Raw genomic sequence first — 12,656 nt, 5'->3', positions numbered from 1 at the left:
AAGGAGGAGCAAATGAGGATATTGATGAAATATGTACAAGAACTTGAGGCTTAATGTGTTGGTTGTGATCCAAGTTATCCCATTATTTAAGAGGTTTCAAATCTCAAGATCCCAAGTTTTAGGAGTTTAAAACTATAATAAATTTGGAGCAAGTTTTACTAGAGATGTAGATTTAACATAATCAATAGAACTAGTTATTACATTCCCAAATTTTAGCTGAACCAAGAGATAGGTACATTAAGCTATCATGGTAGCCTTTGTGGATCATATATCCTAGTTATTAGATGCCAAATCTTTTCAAGGTTTCTCCACATGAGTTGATTCAAGACCATAGATATAGAGAAGAGGTTATTGCTATTTCAAAGATGGTAGAACATATAGCAAAGGTCCAAGAGAAAATCTATCTAAGTCAAGAAGAATCAAACATGTTTGATGAGATGCCTACATATCTTGAGAATGATGATGACCATACTTAATTGGATGTAGGATAGGATAATGAGGAGGAAGAAAGGATCATGTTCTTCTTTGAAGAATTGCCTTCTTCTATTGAGTAAGGCAAGGAAGATTTAATTTCAATCTCATTAACACATAAACAAAATGTTAATGAGAAGTTGACCAAGGTCTAAAAGACTATTTTGACAGTATTATTAAAAAAAATTGTGAGAACCTTGCTATTGAAAAACCTAATTATATGCATGTTACACAAGCTCCTATTTTGGAAAGCATTTTTCCTAATGATTCTAAATTTGAATGCAAGGTGGAACCATATCTCAAGAACATTAAATGAGTTGATAGCTATGATAAGCTTCTAGCTATCTTGACTAAAGATGAGGATTATGTAACCATGGAGGAAGAGTTGGCATGGTTGTCAATCATTCAAGGCAGTCATGATGAACCAAAAAAAAAGAGAAACACTATAGATACCAGCAAAGAAAGCTCCAAGTTTTTACTTTCAAGAAGATGCCTTATCAGGCATTTGGCCTAGCTCAAGACAAGTGAGAAGGTATCATTCATATTAAGACTTGAACATGGAGGTGCTAGTGGAAAAGATCAAATTTCAGTCCAAGATATTGATACTTTCAATCAATAGTTTGAGGTAATTCACAATATTTTTATTCCTCAAGAGATTTTACATAAAATGATTCAGTATTGTTCATTTCTCCATACTCTTGTATTTTTGTATAAGCATGTTGATCATTTCAATTTGAGAAAGAAAGGAAACTAAAATTACACACTTGGTGACTTCAGATTTTTAAACCTCAAAAAGATTTGGAACAACTTTTACTAGGCTAAAGATTGAACATGATCAATAGAACTACTTGATATATTCTCATAATGTAACTAAACCAAGAGAAAAGGAAATTAAGCTATTGTTGGTAAAGAGATTTGTTCTTTCCAGTTTTGCCTCACAAATGTCATAATCAATGAACAAATTCTATTTACAACAGTTTGGAAAGTGACCTCTTGAAGATTTACTTTCCTCTAAATTGTTAGGTACAACACCCTATTATGAATTTGTAATGAATTTTGTTTATCCCTAAATCTAAAACAGGGTATGTTCTTAACCAGAGAACAAGAGAGGGAAAACTAAGTCAACCCTATACAGAATTCAACTTAGGTGGAAATTAATGCTTGAGAGTTATTCAAATCTAATGAATTCACACATCTTATGAATTCATAACTAATATTTACTGAGATTAAGTGATATATCTAGGAACTAATTAATGGAGAAGATTAAATTGAATGAAAAATCTAATGAATCTCTTTGAATTTAAAGTGAAAACCCATATCACATTCAACTCACTGTATTAAAATAGGGGAAGTAAAACTATGTTTATTCCTCCCTTCAATTCCAGCTAAAGAGAAACAACAAGCTAATAAAACTCTTTTTAATGGAACAGAAAATGATTGATACAAAAATACCATTCAATTGTGTTAATGTTTGGTAGCTTTTGTTGGATAACTCTATGGATATACTTGTAATTATATATGAGATATAATTCTATGTGAGATATAAACATATTATATTTGAGAAATATATATATATATATATATAACAATAATTAAGTTTATATAAACTAATTATTTGATAATTGAATAGACATGTCTATTCAATAACCTATGCTCAATATAAATATGAGAGGATGTTGCATATGGAAAATACATACCATTTTAAATGCAGTGCAAGTACATCTGTAAGCAATCTAAGAAACATCAACATGGTATCAAAGCAGTGTTACGATCAGGATAAATGATCAGTGAACCTATTTGCATATGAATCCATCAATATCATTGTTGTTCTAGGGTATCACTGCCATCTGAAGATAAGTATAATTGTATGAGGGAGGTGATGAGTTTAAGTAGGACAAGACCTAACCCAACACCACTAGCCTACCATTGTTATCTTGGAGAAGCTCTCAAATTATGTGCTCATGAAAGGACAACATGGGATGACTTGATTGAATTTGAATGAAGTGCATCTATAATGTCTATGAGCAAAATTTGACTCCACCCAATTACAAATTCTAGTGGTGCAACCAAGTCCCTACCAGTGCTGAACTACTTTGCTGAATCAAGGACCACCTAGAAACTTAGAGTTTGGATTCCTTATTATGCCATTAATTAGTTATCGTAGAAGTCTATTTGCATTGCAATAGTTGCTACCTTGCACATACTCATTATCGTGATCATACATTATTCCTCAGTAAATCCTTAACTAGCAACTGCATGAGACCTGTCATCGGGATATCAAGAGTTTAGTTTCTGCACTAACAAACCATAATTTACCCAAAATCAAGTTAGATTGAGATAATGAAACATGGGCTTAACAATTGGATCTCTACTTCTTAGATCAAAATAAATTTTAGATGTGACTGGTAATATCACTGATTGTTCCAAATCAATGCTAGCATGGAGAAAAACCTATGTCATATCTAGATTGATGACACCTTAGAAAAGCTAATGGTTCTATCAATGTGTAATGTGATGGGATCAACATTTATGTCACATTCAGCATATAACTATTGAGTGTCTTGCAAGGAGTTTGACTGCAATATTTCAAGCCTCTATGTTCAATATATTTGTGCTCCCATGGATCTACGATGGCTCTAAAATGATAATATCAACCACAATGGGTCTGCAGATTAGGAAATTCATGAGAATGCCCTTACCCTAAATACAGAGCATATCCAAATTTATTAAGGTTCCCCTAGACTTATGAGAGTTAGGGTATTTCAAATGCATACCACATCAGCAAATAAAGATATAAAGGAGCCCTAAAATTAAAATTGTATAAGGAAGTTACTAACAAGATACATATTATGTTAATTGATTAAATCCTTACTTACATTTCATTATATGATATGGATAAAATTTGTTTTTATTATGAGATCTATTTATACTATGATACTATGTGGCAATATATTACATATTAATTGATATTAATGTTATTCATAATCAATTAGTTACATTGATTATTGGAATAGAATTAATTCATTGTGAATTAAGTACAAAGTTAAATTTCTAATTTTCTTATAATAATATTATTATAATTGAGAATAATTATTAAAAGTAATTGTATTATTATAAGAGCTATTTGCCTTGATCTTTTCCTTCGAGAATGTTCTTGCAAGAAAAAAAGGGAGATTAAGATTCAGAGGGAGAAGACTGAGGATGCTATTTGGTTAACCTTCAATGAACCCAATCTTATTGATTAAGAGGGAGTAGACCATGCTAAGATAGTTTCTCTAATGATTAATAAGTTGTCACAGTCAAGAGGACTATGACCATGTGACATTTATATGGGCCTATCCCTTGTGTATATCATGAGAAAGTGATGACTTTCAAATGACCATCACTTGTATTTGGGAGAAGTTGTTGTAGGGTGATGATCTTACAATCAACTTGTATTATGAGATCTAATAAATTGAGTAAATGGTGAATGTCTTGTATCACAGCATTTTGAGAGGCCATTACTCTTAGAGTACTTGGTGAATATCATTGATATTCTAGAAGGCCAATACTCTTGATATCAAATGTGATATCTAAATGTTTTGAGTAAGTGGTGAATATCATTAATACTCTAGGAGGCCAATACTCTTGATATCAAATGTGATATCTAAAACTTGTTTTGAGTACTTGATGAATATTGGATGTTGATATTCTGGGAGATCAAGACTCTTGATATCAAATGTGATATCTATACCTTGTTTTGAGTACTTGATGAATATCGAATGTTGATATTCTAGGAGATCAAGACTCTTGATATCAAATGTGATATCTAAACCTTGTTTTGAGTACTTGATGAATATCGAATGTTGAAATTCTGGGAGATCAAGACTCTTGATATCAAATGTGATATCTAAACCTTGTTTTGAGTACTTGATGAATATCAGATGTTGATATTCTGGGAGATGAAGACTCTTGATATCAAATGTGATATCATAGTCTAGTTTGAGTAATTGATAAATATCATATGTTGATATTTTGGAGATCGATACTCTTGATACTGTATGTAATATTAAAATGTGGAAAACTTTTGAGATATCCTTAAATTCCTAATATTACCAATGGTGTAATATTTGTCTTGTGTTTATCCTCCCTAGCTAGGAGGGAGTGTTAATGTTTGGTAGCTTCTTTCAGATAACTCTATGGATATACATGTAATTATATATGAGATATAATTCTATGTGAGATATAAACATATTATATTTGATATATATATATATATATATATATATGTATGTATGTATGTATGTATGTATGTATGTATGTATGTATGTATGTATGTATGTATGTATGTATGTATGTATGTATGTATGTATGTATGTATGTATGTATGTACGTATGTATGTATGTATGTATGTATGTATAACAATAATTAAGTTTATATAAACTATTTATTTGGTAATTGAATAGACATGTCTATTCAATAACCTATGCACAATATAAATATGAGAGGATGTTGCATATGGAAAATACATACCATTTTATAGGTAGTGAAAGTACATCTACAAGTAATCCGAGAAACATCAACAAATTGACTCTACAACTTCAAGTATTTAATACCAAAAAAAATTTGATCTTTTATTTATCTTTCTTTATCATACATATAGGATTCTGAGATGACCGTTAGAAAGGAAGTCTAATAGGTTCATCTTCTCAAAACTAACAAATGGCAAAGAGCCAGGTTGTCTATTACAAATATTACAAAATAAAAATAGAAATGGTAGAATATGAATCACTTCACCTTGTTTCCTTTCTCTAACTTTTCCCTATAGGCCTTGATGGCAACAATAATCAGAATCAGCTCTTCATGTCTCTGTACATGCACATTAGTATATCTCAAGAGCCATCTAGAGTGTTCCCTAGCCAAATATTTGATGACATTTAGTCTATCTTGCAATTCCTCCATGGCTACATGTATGCATCCACCAAGTCTCTCAAGTTTGGACACTCTATTCTGGTGCCCTAAAGATATGCTTGTCAGGCTATCTATAAAATTGGAGAAATTATTTTGCATGATAGTGACTCCCATTACTCCTTTTCCTTGCCTACTGGTTTGTGAATTTGTGTGTAGTCCCTTTAGAAGTTCATAATCTCTATCTTGATCTTCCTTTACATTCTCTTCATTCTCCTTTAGACCTTTCTCTACCTCCAAGATCATTTCTGACTTGAACTGCATCCTTTGCAACCATTCGAATAGAGGCTCATCTCCTTTGGGCAAGATTTTAGCTTCAATAGCTTCTTCTTTTTTTATTTGAATAATCATCTTCAACAAGGATACACAATAATCACTTTTAGTCCTCTCCATGGCTAGGGTATTTCTATTAGAGGAAATGTTATCTTTCTCTATTTCTAGTCTTACGATAACATTTTCGATTTTTTTTTATAATGGAGATCCCTTCTGATTTAAAATTATCACTCCATTCTTTACCAATCTGACCAAAATGCCTATCTTCCTGAAGCTGAGAGATAAGTGCTTGAACCTCGACAATAGTAGGATTACTAGTCACAGGCATTCTAGAGATACTTACCAATGGAGTGACCAATTATCTAATAAATCTATTCAACTCTTCTATCTCCACCTTCATCCTAACCTTTGACAGTTTGAGGCTCTCCAACTATCCCTCAATTACTTCATTGGTTGACTTCCACAAGCTTACCTTGGTGTCATTTCTACCTTCCCCAAAATCTACTAAATGTAGAGTAAAATCATTTGTAGACATATCTTTAATTCTCCCATCTTTGGTGGGTTTTGCAATCTCTATTGTTAGGTGCCCTATTTCTAGATCCGGTCCTAGAATAGACAAGGTCTTTTGCTTCTTAACCTTACTCAATGTAGATCTAGAACAAACTAAAAGAGATAAGGTATCCTTATTAGGATACCTTCATCCTTCCTCTTTCTCTTTCTCTCCAAAGTGTCCTCCAACCAAGAATCAGTGCCTATCACCTTAGAAGTTATCTTGAGTGAATCTATACTAAACATTTTCCTCTTAACAAGAGTAATTGCTTTCACGGTCAAGGAGCATGGATTCTTTTGAGCTTGAGAGACAATCTTTGAAGACTCTTGGCCTTTCTCCATTTCTACAATCTTCTTAGCCACTTCCTCTAACTTAGTGGACTCACCATCGCTACTTCCTCCATCTCCCAAATCTACTACTTGCACTTGAGGGCTACTTGGCTAGAGAAGTGTAGCACTCGTGATTGGAATAGGGTTACCATGAGGTGAAGGTACTGGAGTAACAATTTTGTCTTTGGGATCCTCTATTTTCTTCTCAGCTTTTGATTGAGTACCAACCATTGGAGAAGATCCATCTTGACAAGTTTTTGTCAAAGAAATGTTCTTGTCTAGGGGTTGATCACCTTTGCCCGCCAGTTGAGCTGGTCCCTGAGTGATGGCAAGGGTCACACCTGATGTATTAGCTTGTGAGGAGGTAGGAGTAGATGCTGAAGGAACTTGAGTGGGTGTGCTCTTACTTTGGCTTCTTCTCATTGTAGTTCACTCTACCTAGTTCATAGTTCTTTTAACAATTCAGGCCATAATAATATCTAAATCATCCCCAACATCTTGATAAGGCTCTAAACTAATAGGGTTATTTCTTATCTTTGTCAAATATGTATTACTATACACATTCTACCCATCATCTTCAGTTCCTTCAACATTAAGATTGACTTGATACATTTTAACTTGATCAACTATTAATATAGTGAAAGCACGGTCTCGACTTTCAAATTCATCTTTACAATCCTGCCAATAGTCTTTGACCATGGTAATGTGCTTGATCACACTCCCAATCTGCAACACTTCCTATGAATACCCATTTGGGTCAAACATGGGTCTTAAGGCCTCATATATCTCCAATCTATATTTCATCTCAAAGGCTTTCAGCATGTTCTTTGCATCAGAATGGGACTCACAGTTGAAAGCTTCCACCTTCATAGTGAACTCATATCCCTTCTTCTTCAAACTCCTACTTAGCACATTCACTTGGATAGCTTTTCTCACTATCTCGATCAACACGATCATGTCACTCAGGTACCTCGACAGCTTCAAGGGGAATCCATCAAAAGCTATAAGATGTAAATAAGAGAAAGATGAGAACTGGATAAAATAGCTTCCAAACTAACTAATTGCTACCATTGCTTCTAGACTAAATCTCCTCTCCACGCATCCTTGAAGATTCCTACAAATTCTCATTGTAAACGTATCATTGACCATTATATATTCAGCATAACTATTTTCCAACTGCAAGCATGGATAAAACTCATAAGACTTCACATCATCAAGAAAAATTTCTACCCTTGGGAGGCCTGACCATACCTATAGAGAAGCTAGCATGTAAATTAGAAAAGAAGACATATAGAAGGTGTTGTAGAAATTCATGGTGCTTAGAGAATTGGAAAGATTCTCACTTACCTCATGAACCCAGTCAATATATTGAGTATCTGAATAGATAACTTGTACCAAAAAGAAATATTGTTCAACAAAATTTAGATCTTCTACCTCACCTTTTAGTCTATATAGCATAACCAGAATGTCTACAATCTCGAGTTTGAGATTAGTACCAAAAAGGGTCTTAGGGACCTTACTCTTGGCACTCTGTGTACCTCTTGAAGATTTACTTTCCTATGAATTGTTAGGTACAGCTCCCTATTATGAATTTGCAAAGAATTTTTTTTATCCCTAAATCTAAAATAGGGTATGTTCTTAACCAAAGAATGGGAGAGGGAAAACTAAGTCAACCCTATACAGAATTCAACTTAGGTAGAAATTAATGCTTGAGAGTTATTCAAATCTAATGAATTCACACATCTTATGAATTCATAACTAATATTTAATGATATTAATTGATCTATCTAGGAACTAATTAATGGAGAAGATTAAATTGAATGAAAAATCTAAAGAATCTTTTTGAATTTAAAGTGGCAGTTCATATCATGTTCAACTTACTGTATTAAAATAGCGGAAGTCAAACTTTTTTTATTCCTCCCTTCAATTCTAGTTTAAGAGAAACAAAAAGCTTATAAAAATGTTTTTAATGGAACAAAAAATGATTGATACAAAAATACCATTCAGTTGACTCTACAACTTCAAGCCTTTCATACCAAAAATTTGTCGACCTTTTATTTATCTTTTGTTATCATACATATAGGATTCTAAGATGACTGTTACAAAAGAAGTTTAACTGGTTCATCTTCTCAAAATTGACAAATGGAAAAGAGCTAGGATGTCTATTACAAAGATTAAAAAATAAAAATAGAAAGGGTGGAATATGAATCACTTCACCTTCTTTCCTTTCTCTAACTTTTCCCTATAGGCCTTAGTGGCAACAATAATCAAAATCATCTCTTCATGTCTTTTTATATCCACATTAGTATATCTCAAGAGCCATTTGGAGTGTTCCCTAGCCAAATATTTGATGGAATTTAGTCTATCTTGCAATTCCTCCATGGCTACATGTATGCATTTGCCAAGTCTCTGAAGTTCAGACACTCTATTATGGTGCCCTGAAGATATGCTTGTCAGGCTATCTATAAAATTGGAGAAATTATTTTGTATGACAGTGACTCCAATTACTCCTTTTCCTTGCCCACTAGTCTATGAATCTATGTGTAGTCCCTTTAGAAGTTCATAATCTATATCTTGATCTTTCTTTACCTTCTCTTCAGTCTCCTTTAGACCTTTCTCTGCTTATCAAGTTCATTTCTGACTTGAATTGCATGCTTTGCAACCATTCAAATAGAGGCTCATCTCCTTTGGGCAAGATTTTAGCTTCGACAACTTCTTTTGATTTTATTTGAATAATCATCCTCAACAAGGATACACAATCATCACTTTTAGTCATCTCCATGGCTAGGGTATTTCTATTAGAGGAAATGTTATCTTTCTCTGTTTCTAGTCTTAAGATAACATTTTTTATTTGTTCTATAATGGAGAGACCTTCTAATTTAAGCTTATCACTCCATTGTTTACCAATCTAGCCAAAATGCCTATCTTCCTGAAGCTAAGAGATAATTGCTTGAACCTCGACGGTAGTAGCATTACTAGTCACAAGCATTCCAAAGATACTTGTCAACAGAGTGACCAATTGTCTAATAAATCTATTCAACTCATCTATCTCTACCTTCATCCTAACCTTTGACAATTTAAGGCTCTCCAACTATCCCTCAATTACTTCGTTGGTTGACTTCCACAAGCCGACCTTGGTGTCATGTTCGGCTTCCCCAAGATCTATTGAATGCAAAGTAAAATAATTTGTAGACATATCTTTAATTCTCCCATCTTTGATGGGTTTCACAATCTCCATTATTAGGTGCCTTGTTTCTAGATCTTGTCCCAAAATAAACAAGGTCTTCTACTTATTAACCTTACTCAATGCAGATCTAAAACAAAATACAAGAGATAAGGTATCCTTACCAGGAGCACCTTCATCCTTCCTCTTTCACTTTCTCTCCAGAGTGTCCTCCAACTAGGAATCAGTGCCTATCACCTTAGAAGTTGTCCCAAGTGAATCTATACTGAACATTTTCCTCTTAACCAGAGTAATTTCTTTCGTGGTCAAGGAGAGTGGATTCTTTTGAGCTTGAGAGACAAGCTTTGAGGACTCTTGGCCTTTCTCCATTTCTACAGTATTCTTAGCCACTTCCTCTAACTTGGTGGACTCACTATCACTACTTCCTCCATCTCCCAAATCTACTACTTGCACTTGAGGGCTACTTGGCTAGAGAAGTGTAGCATGCATGGTTGGAATAGGGCTATCATGAGGTGAAGGTACTGGAGTAATAGTGTTTTCTTTGGGCTCCTCTATTTTCTTCTCAACTTCTGATTGAGTACCAACCACTAGAGAAGAGCCATCTTGACAAGTTTTTGTCAAAGGAATGTTCTTATCTGGGGGTTGATCACCTTTGCCTATCAGTTGAGCTAGTCCCTGAGTGATGGAAAGGGTCACACCTGATGTATCAACTTGTGAAGAGGTAGGAGTAAATGCTAAAGGAGCTTGAGTGGGTGTGCTCTTACTTCGACTTCTTCTTGTTATAGTTCACTCTACCCACTTCCTAGTTCTTTTAACAATTGGGTCATCATAATATCTAAATCATCCCCAACATCTTGATAAGGCTCTAAACTAATAGTAATATTTATTATCTTTGTCAAATATGTATTACTATACATATTTTTTCCATCATCTTCAATTCCTTCAACATTAAGGTTGACTTGATACAATTTAACTTGATCAACTATTAATTTGGCAAAAGCACAGTTCTGACTTTCAAATTCATCTTTACAATCCACCCAATAGTCTTCAACAGTGGTAATGTGCTTGATCACACTCCCAATCTACAACACTTCCCGTGTATACCCATTTGGGTCAAACATGGGTCTTAAGACCTCATACATCTCCAAACTATATTTCATTTCAAAGGCTTTTAGTATGTTCTTTGTATCTAAACGAGACTCATAGCTGAAAGCTCCAACCTTCATAGGGAACTCATATCCCTTCTTCTTCAAACTTATACTCAGCATGTTCACTTGGATAGCTTGCCTCTCTATCTCGATCAGCACAATCATGTTGCTTGGGTACCTCAGTAGCTTCAATGGGAATCCATCAAAATTTTGCAAGAGGCAAATAAGAGAAAGATGAGAACTAGATAAAATAGCTTCCAAACTATCTAATTGTCACCATTGCTTCTAGACTGAATCTCCTCTGCAGGCATCCTTGAAGCTCCCTACAAATTCTCATTGCAAATGCGTCATTAACCCTTATATATTCAGCATAATTTTTTTCCAACTACAAGTATGGATAGAACTCATAAGACTTCACATCATCAAGAAAATTTTCTACCCTTGGGAGGCTCGGCCATAGCTGTAGAGAAGTTAGCATGTAAATAAAAAAAGAAGACATATAGAAGGTGTTGTAGAACTTCACGGTGCTTAGAGCATTGGAAATATTCTCACTTACCTCATGAGCCTAGTCAATATATTGAGAATCTGAATAGATAACTTGTACCCAAAAAAATATTGTTCAACAAAATTTAGAGCTTCTACCTCACCTTTCAGTCTATACAACAGAACCAGAACATCTATAATATTAGGTTTGAGATTAGTACCAAAAAGGGTCTTAGGGACCTTACTCTTGGTGCTCTGTAACTTTTGAAACCATGTTTGCATAATCTCCTTTCTCTAGACCATCTTCTTTGTGGAAAACTCAGAGACGGCTCCACCAATTGTCAAATCTGAAAACTCCTCTTTCTCTAGAATTCATAGAAAATTCACCATTGTTTGTCTGTCAATGGAGATCAACACCATATCATCAGGTAACACAATCTGCCTGGTATCTGGATTGTAGTGATTTATGCATTCATAAATCAATTCCAGAGCTTGAAACACCACCAACAAACCAGTTGCTTCTACTAGCCCACACCCTTAGAGCCTCTCCATTATGGGATGAATTGGCTCTGATTTCACCTTCTTTTGAAAATCCTCCATATCATAAAAATGGAGTAAAATATCTATGAAATTTTGTAGTGTGGACTTGATCCCATTCAACCCATCAAAACTCGCAAACCTGGTTGCCATTCTATCTGAGAATGAAATGAATTAAATTTTGAATCTAGAAGAATAACAGGATATCAAATTCACAAACACAAGCTATTTGAAAAAGTTGCAAAATTTAATAGAATAAAAATTCAAGAATGAGTGGTAGTTTGAATAACTGTTATGTTTCCATCTATATAGGAGTCTCAATTCACCCATTGATCTTTAGGATTTGTAATACATGAATGAATTAAAGGATAAATCCATTGAAACAATAAATGTGAGGGTCTTAACAAATAACTCAGTGTCCTTTTGCTATTCTATTGGCCCAATGGTAACTTTTCATCCTTTCACACTTACTTTCTCGTTTCCCATTAAGTTTTGGGAAGTTATGAATAGATTACTCCATAAGAAAATATCCACCAAATCAATCCTACCTAATAGATCTTTCCTATGATGATTGGATTGTTTCCATTGTCCTATTGAAAATTTTGCATGTGAAATGTGGGTCCAATTCACTTATAAACTTGATTTTCTTTTAAATGCAAAAAATCATCCTCGTGGATTGAAAACCCACTGAGGAGAAGACGATTTTAATTTCTCTGCCCAGGCCTCTTTTTCA

This window comes from Cupressus sempervirens, chromosome 2, assembly GCF_028749045.1.
Source record: "Cupressus sempervirens isolate cs-2001-9-10 chromosome 2, ASM2874904v1, whole genome shotgun sequence".
Classification (NCBI taxonomy): domain Eukaryota; kingdom Viridiplantae; phylum Streptophyta; class Pinopsida; order Cupressales; family Cupressaceae; genus Cupressus; species Cupressus sempervirens.
The sequence above is the reverse complement of the archived record's forward strand: the minus strand, read 5'-3'. Positions refer to the sequence as shown.